Consider the following 9,016-nt stretch of genomic DNA (forward strand, 5'->3'; position numbering starts at 1 on the left):
CTGCGCGTCCCGAGATTGTGCTCTGCAACGGGGAGAGGCCACAGCAGTGAGAGGCCCGCGTACCGCCAAAAAAAAAAGAAAGAACTGATAGTGGTTAAGTAGCATTTCTCATTTTCTTGCAGTGCTTTATAAATGTTTTTCTATCTTCATTACCATAGGTATTCTCTTCTAAATTTTTAGTAACTGTTAAAAATGGGAGGACTTTGGGCCTTCCCTGGCGGTCCAGTGGTTAAGACTCTGTGCTTCCACTGCAGGGGGTGCAGCTTCCATCCCTGGTCAGGAAGCTAAGATCCCACATGCCGCATGCCGCACGGCGCAACCAAAAAAAGAAAAAGAAAAACGGGAAGGCTTTGTTCGTATTGGTATTATTAATAGTAAATTTCACAAAGTGTTAAATATTTTGAAACGATCGCAAAGATTTTATCTGGAGAGGGTGAAGGGCAGAATCGATCAGTTACTATCTTTCATAGCATTTTACATGGAGGTATGGTTAACAGTCTTCCGATTCTGAATTATATATGTGTGGTTTGGACTCCATCGTTTTCATAGGCTCTTTGGTTATCTTCTTGGCTTCTGGAGCTACTCCCATAGTAGATGCCAGGCTAAGAAGCAGATATAAACTGGGAACATCTTTCATCTCTTGTTCAATTACAAACCTCAGCCAGACAGTATCGAGCTGGAGGGTCAAGGGAGTTCCCCATGGGAGACTCATTCTAAAAGAGTCCCTGATGAAAGTAGAGTCACTGATGTAGAAAACAATCTTAGGGTTACCAGGAGATAAGGGCAGGGGGAGGGATAAATTGGGAGATTGAGATTGACGTATACATTCTACTATATATATAAAATAGATAACTAATAATAACCTACTGTATAGCACAGGGAACTCTACTCAATAGTCTGTAATGACCTATATGGGAAGAGAACCTTAAAAAAAAGAGTGGATATATGTATATGTATAACTGATTCTCTTTGCTGTACACCTGAAACTAACATTACATTGTAAATCAACTATACTCCAATAAACCCCCCCCCCCAAAAAAAAGAGTCTCTGATGATCCCCAAGTATTGGTGTTCACATCTTTATGAACATTAAGTGTTGGCTGTGCCACTGATTTCCCAGTAATAGGATGTCACTTTTGTGATTAACTCATAAAAGATCTGACTTCTATCTTGTGTGACTCTATCACCTTCTTGACTTATAGGCATTGATGAAATATGCAGCTATGTTTGAGGCGGTCCAAGTGACAAGGAAATTAGGGTTGTCTCTGGCCAATTTTTATGGACTGAATGTTTGTGTCCCCTCCAAAATGCATACGTTGAAGCCGTAAGCCCCAATGTGATGGTATTTGAGGTGGAGCCTTTGGGAAATAATTAGGTCTAAACCTAATATGAGGTTGAGGCCACCATGATGGGTTACTATCCTTATAAGAAGAGAGACCCAAAGCACTCTCTCTCTCTCCCCGCCACCCACTCTCCCAATGCACACAAAGAAGAGATCATGAGAGCACACAGAGAGATGGTAACCAGCTGCATGTCAAGATAAGAGGACAAAGAATGAAACCTTACCTTGATGACACCTTGACCTTGGGCTTCCCAGTCTCCATAACAGTGAGAAATAAGTGTCTACTGTTTAAGCCCCTCAAGTCTATGGTATTTTGTTAAGGTAGCCTGAGTAGTCTATGACACCAGTTGAGACTCTCCATCCAACAGCTCATGAGCAACTGAATTCTGCCCACAGCTTGACTGAGCTTGACAATGGACCCTTCCCCAGTCAACCCTTCAGAGGAGACCTCAGTCATGGCCACCACTCTGACGGCAGTCTCGTGAGGGACCCTAAGACAGATGACCCAGCTAAGCCATCCCCGGACTCCTAACTCACAGAAACTCTGGGATAATACTTGTGCTGTCTTTTGTCACACATATGTTGTAATTTGTGATACAGCAAGAGATAACAACTCACAAGGATGCACGAGAGCAGGGAGAATCATGGGTTTCGGGTAGAAGGATGATAGTGGCAGGTGTTTTGGAAAAATAAAGTCTATCAGGTAACTATCCAAGGTGGTAAATCAGAAGTGGGGAATGGGTTCCAAGAATCCAAAACGTGTCTCATCATTGGCTCTAACATCTGAGTCTCGGCCATTTTCTATTGCATTTCTCTCTCACTTGGTTCATTATCCACAATCCTGACACAAGCAAACCCCCGAATTCAAAGTATCTTGTATGCCAGGGCAGCCTTGCTGAATTCCTGTAGTCACTCGGGTCATTCCCTTGAACCTTTGGTTCTGGAGCTCCTTTTCCCAAAGTTGGGGGGGAAATCAAGATAGTTTTGGTGCTGGAAAAAAAAATTGGGTCCCCACCCTTAGGTTTGGAAGATAGGTCACGTCCAGGAAGCAGCTACAGCGGGGGCTATGTTGGCATAACTTCTAGTATTGCTGGAAAAGAACTCCTCTAGAGTTCAAATCAATCAATCACAATCTTCATCTGACAAAATTATCGTTAATCAGGTCTTTTCAATCAACAAGAGGCGTCATTCATTTGCGAGGCTGTGAATACATTCTGGAACAGACTTATGCAAATAGTGATTTCGTTCCTTTAATCAGACGTACTCTGGTCGGGGATAGCACTAAATAAAACATTAGATATCTTCCTTCCTTCCTTTGATGTTGTAAGTCTCTTGTTCATTATTGCAATAACAAGCTCAAAGCACTCACTACATGAAAATCATATAGAACTGAATTACTGACAAGCGGGCATAACTCGGTTTAGCCCACTAAATAGCAAGGGAGACTCTGTTCTCATTTATATTTCAGTGGCATCTATCTGTGGAGACCACAGATGTCATCGCTGGCATTTAGCATGAGGATAAGGAGAGATATTAAGGGTGCAGAAGAGAGCATTTTCTTTCAGCTATGGCAAAAGGCAGAATGAGGAAGGTTGGTCTTACGTTTCAACACAAATTAGTTAAGCTGGATTTCATTGAAAATTTAGCATTCGGAAGGGTGGCCAAGTTCTAGGAATCTTCATATGGCAGAGACATATGAAAATTCTACACCAATAAAAACAATGAAAGAGGTGTCATTCATGACTCATTAATATAAACAGATGTTGAGCGATAAGCTAACTTCTCTAGTACAGGGTTCCAGATTGCAGAGTGTGAACCTAGTGCAGCGGAAACAAAAATCAGCTTACATCGCGAACAGTTAGTTGAGCGAAATCGCTAGATGGGTCAAGTCGATACACGTGATAGAAAGACGATGGGAAGTTAGAAAATAATGGGAGAAATTAATTCATATGAGAATTTTTTCCCGGTAATTCTGCAACTTAGCAGAGGGCTAATAAGGAGGCAGTTTCTCATAAAAGGATGATTTGTTAACGACGTAAGGTCAGACTTATGGGTCTTGTCCATCAGTGCAGGGGGATGGGGAAATGGTTTCTTTGGAGCTACACCCTAGCAGCAAACAATGAGATCAAAAATACTGTTCTACAAATGTATGGACACCAAGAGGGGAAAGCGGTGGAGGGGCGGGGATGGTGGCGGGATGAATTGGGCGAGTGGGATTGACATGGATACACTGATGTGTATAAAATCGATGACTAATAAGAACTTGCTATATAAAAAAATTAATTAATAAAATTCAAAAAATATTAAAATTATTAAAAATTTAACATATTAAATTTAAATTATTAAAAATTTAAAATATTTTAAAATTTTAAAAAAATACTGTTCTAAAGTGTTACTAAGTTAAAGGAATCAGCCCATGGCCGTGATAATAGAATAAAAGCATTTTAGAATACATTATTTTCTTGCGAGCATGCATTACTCTATGGTAAAATCACAGCTTGCACTGTTGGTTTCTCTCCAAGCCAAAACTACATCAAACTATGGCATGTGTTAATAACTCTGCTTTCCAGTCCACCCATGATCCAAAAGTCAGGCCAGCGTCCAACTTAAAAAGAAACCAAACATATTTGATTTACGAATGAACGTAGTAGTCAGGATTGGGGATGGCGATCCAGCTCTATTTTTACAAACGTCTTTCAGGTGTTCATATTTTATCACCAAGCCCATTGCTTTGTCTTTATTCCATCCACCCCAATCCATTTGTTCTCCCACCAAAACTCCCTTTAAAGCAGTTAAAGGTCCCTTTAAAGCAGTTAAAGACTTTAAAGGTAGATTCATTCAGCAATCAAAAGACAAATAGCCCAATGTTTAAAGAAAATAAAGGAATCGAATCGATTATTCTCTAAAGGAGAGATTAAAAATGACTACTAAACATATAACAAGATGCTCAACGTCATCAGGAAAATGCAAATCAAAATTGCAATGAGATATCACTTCAAACCCACAGTGCCTGAAATTTATTTTTTTAGAAAAGATGATGTGTTGAGAGGATGCAGGGGAATCAGAAAACCCTGATAACAGCGCTGGTGGGAATGAAAAATGGGGTATGTAGCTGCTGCAGAAAGCAACTTGGCAACTTCCTCAGAACGTCAAATCCTCCTTTTTCCCCTCCTAACTGAACACTGTGCTTCTTTAGAAACGACTTCTGGATGTGGCCAAAATGCACACGAAAAGATGCTCAACATCGCTGACCATTCGAGGAATGCAAATCAAAACTGCAGTGAGGTGGCACCTCATACCGGTCAGAACGGCCATCATCAAAAAGTCTACAAACAATAAATGCTGGAGAGGGTGTGGAGAGAAGGGAACCCTCTTGCACTGGTGGTGGGAATGTAAGTTGGTGCAGCCACTATGGAGAACAGGATGGAGTTTCCTCAAAAATTAAAAATACAGCCACCATACGACCCAGCAATCCCACTTCTGGGCATATATCCAGACAAAACTATAACCCGAAAAGATACATGCACCCCTATGTTCACGGCAGCACTATTTATAATAGCCAAGACACGGATACAACCTAAATGCCCATCAGCAGATGAATGGATAAAGAAGATGTGGTACATGTATACAATGGAATATACTCAGCCATAAAAAGAATGAAATAATGCCATTTGCAGCAACAAGGATGGACCTAGAGACTGTCATACTGAGTAAACTAAGTCAGACAGAGAAAGACAATATCATAAGATATCACTTATATGCGCATCTTAAAAATGATACAAATGAACTTATTTACAAAACAGAAACAGACTCACGGACATAGAAAACAAACTTACGGTTACAAAAGGGGAGAGGGGATGGATAAATTAGGAGTTTGGGATTAACATATACACACTACTATATATAAAAGAGATAACCAACAAGGACCTACTGTATACCACAGGGAACTCTACTCAATACCCTATAATAACCTATATGGGAAAAGAATCTGGAAAAGAATAGATACAGGTATATGTATAACTGAATCACTTTGCTGTACACCTACAACTAATACAACATTATACATCAACTATACTCCAATGTAAATAAAATAAAAATTTAATTTAAAAAATTTAGTAAAAAAGAAATGACTTCTAGGCACCTCTGTCTTGGGTATAAGCATCCATTCCCAGATTAGATACCATATACTGTTGACATTTGCCAATTTCACCTCTTCCCTGAGCTCTGGTGTCAAATCCTTGATGTAGGCCCTCAAATATCTCACGGGTTCTTGTATTTTTCATGTCCAGAAAAGGCATTTTGACTTCTTCCTTGGAGTTCTTTCCTCCCTTCCTAATGACAAGAAGTCATACTCAGTTTTTTTTTCCAATGAGTAGACTTTCGGCTTCTTCCATATCTGCCCTTGCCTGTCCAAGGGCAAGCCCATGGCCTCCTACGCCCACAACAAACACAGAAGCCATCGTTTCTCTTCTGTATTATTTCATGTAAGCCACCTCTTTTCCCCGTCACCTCCTTGGCTTGAAACGGATCTCACAACCCGCCTTGGCCTCCCCATTCCGCTTCTGCCCTCTGCCAAGTTTCAAGGAGTTCTGTTGATGTAAGCCTCATATCACTGTTCTGCTAAAACCAGTCATTTCCCTGTGAATTGCCAGCAATCTACCCATCTCTCACCAGAACCACAAGGTCATAGATTTCACTCCCGCTCACATTTCTAGCCTCATCTTTTAACCCACCTACTCTGTCTGCATTCCAGCCCTCCAAATCTTCCTTCAGTCCTTATAAAGGTCCGGACCTGTCAATCTATCCCCTTCTATCTACACCTTTCCTCCCTCCTATCCCTAAACATTTGCATGATGGGGTCTTTCTCATCCTGCAGGATTCAGCTCTGATCAGACTGTCTCTCTTTCCAGGCAGCTCCTGTCCGAGGATGCACCCCACACACCTATTTTATTCCATCATCAGGTCCTGTACAATTCAAATCACAGTTTGAAACCCAATCCAGAAATGGGCAGAAGACCTAAACAGACATTTCTGCAAAGAAGATATACAGATGGCCAACAGACACATGAAAGGATACTCAACATCACTAATCATTAGAGAAATGCAAATCAAAACTACAATGAGGTATCACCTCACAGCAGTCAGAATGGCCATCATCAAAAAGTCTACAAACAATAAATGCTGGAGAGGGTGTGGAGAAAAGGGAACACTCTTACACTGTTGGTGGGAATGTAAATTGATACAGCCACTATGGAGGGTCCTCAAAAAACTACAAATAGAACTACCATACGACCCAGCAATCCCACTACTGGGCAAATACCCTGAGAAAACCATAATTCAAAAAGAGTCATGTACCACAACGTTCACTGCAGCTCTATTTACAGTAGCCAGGACATGGAAGCAACCTAAGTGTCCATCGACAGATGAATGGATAAAGAAGATGTGGCAAATATATATAATGGAATAGTACTCAGCCATAAAAAGAAATGAAATTGAGTCATTTGTAGTGAGGTGGATGGACCTAGAGTCTGTCATACAGAGTGAAGTAAGTCAGAAAGAGAAAAACAAATACTGTATGCTAACACATATATATGGAATCTAAAAAAAAACAAAGTTCTGTGGAAACTAGGGGCAGGACAGGAATAAAGATGCAGACGTATAGAATGGACTTGAGGACACGGGGAGGGGGAAGGGTAAGCTGGGACGAAATGAGAGAGTGGCACGGACATATGTACACTACCAAATGTAAAAGAGATAGCTAGTGGGAAGCAGCCGCAGAGCACAGAGAGATCAGCTCGGTGCCTTGTGACCACCTAGAGGGTTGGGATAGGGAGGGTGGGAGGGAGGGAGACGCAAGAGGGAGGGGATATGGGGATATATGTATACGTGCAGCTGATTCACTCTGTTATACAGCAGAAACTAACACACCACTGTAAAGCAATTATACCCCAATAAAGATGTTAAAAAAAAAATAACAAAACACAGTTTGAAACTTCAGCTCTGTTTCCTGGCTCATGTTATTTACCTTCTCAGCTAAACTGCAAGCTCTGCTTCTGCTCAAAACTGAGTGTGTCCCAGAAGCACGCAGGAAATCAGACACATAAAAATCACTCAATAAAGATCCCTGGAATAGACCAATTTTAAGAAACATCTTTTGGACTCAAATCATTTAGCACTTTGGGACATAAGTTCTCCTCACCTGTGAAAATAACATGTCATAAGGGATGCTGAGTGTCAATATATTCTAATACAGAACAGAATTATCTTAGTGGTGCCATGCAGTAAACTTCATGATAAAATATAATTTCCAATGAAATTTCCAATGAGAAACGCTGTAGAAACTAGGCATTAGAGCTTTTACAGAATATGACCTATATGATGCAAAGCCCATACATCCCGAGGGATTTACATCACATAATTCACTTCTTTCAAGAACCATAGTTGAGAATGATATATTTGTGTGTATTCCTCTGCCCATCCTTTTGAAATAATTACCATCTTTTCCTAGATCCGATTTTACAAGAACCAAATACAATAATAATTCTCCAATTTGTATCTGAAGCAGTGGAAATTTCTCCAGCTGAGATGTCACAAATTCCCAATGTAATATTTTGGAGAATTTTTTTTTTTTTTTAATTTTCAGACGATGTATCCAAGGATATTAACTCAATAGATGTTCATAGGCGCTTGTCGAAAGCTCTAGTTCACTGCTGATTGACAGTGAAGTCTAGGTTGGGATTTTGCTTCTGTTTCCTCTGGGAGATTGAATGAAAAAAGTGGACATTGAGCTGGAAGGGAGTCTACAAGACCAGAGGATCTTCCTCTTTCAAATAAGTTTGACTGTCATGAGGCTACATAGGAAGGATGGTGATGAGTGCTTTAACAGAGGTTTTGGGAATACTGGTGGGGAGCCTGGTCCCCTGGGTTGCATTTCAGGTCAACAGGGCACTGCCTATGTCACACCATTGACCATGCTTCCCTGACTTTTTCTCAAGATTTTGCTGTCAGTCCTGACACAGAGCGGATGGCGCCACCTACTGGGCCACTCTTGTGGTTTCGTGGACCACGTTTCATTTCATTTGTGTTTTTTTCTCTGTTAAAATGTATAGTTTTTCTGATGATACTGTTCCTACACATGCACTGGCAATAGAAGGAAACCTAAAGATATTTATAATATTCCTATGATTTATATGTCATGATTTACCACAGGAAGGAAGAAGTGGAGAATATACGTCAGGTGTCCAAGGTTAAACAGCCAGTCAGTGCGGGAGCTGGAATGGGAATCAGTGTGGTTTGAGACCAAGTTCTCTCACCTCTCACAAAATATTGTATTCCAAGGAGAGAAGAAGGGAATGGATGAGAAAATCCTGTCTAATGTTCTTCTAGTGACACCTTTGCAAATGACCCTGGTCAGCTTCACAGAAAGAACTTTTAACGGCTTAGTAAAGCATATGGATGGATAGATAGAAAGATAGATAAAGATAGATTGACAGATAGATATAGATAAAGATGATAGGTAGATGATAGATCGATAGATGATTGATACAGGAGTCTATTAGAGAATCAAGATAGATAAGATAGGGCTTCCCTGGTGGCGCAGTGGTTGAGAGTCCGCCTGCCGATGCAGGGGACACTGGTTCGTGCCCCGGTCCAGGAAGATCCCACATGCTGCGG

This window comes from Lipotes vexillifer, unplaced genomic scaffold (assembly GCF_000442215.2).
Source record: "Lipotes vexillifer unplaced genomic scaffold, Lipotes_vexillifer_v1.1 scaffold14, whole genome shotgun sequence".
Taxonomy (NCBI): domain Eukaryota; kingdom Metazoa; phylum Chordata; class Mammalia; order Artiodactyla; family Lipotidae; genus Lipotes; species Lipotes vexillifer.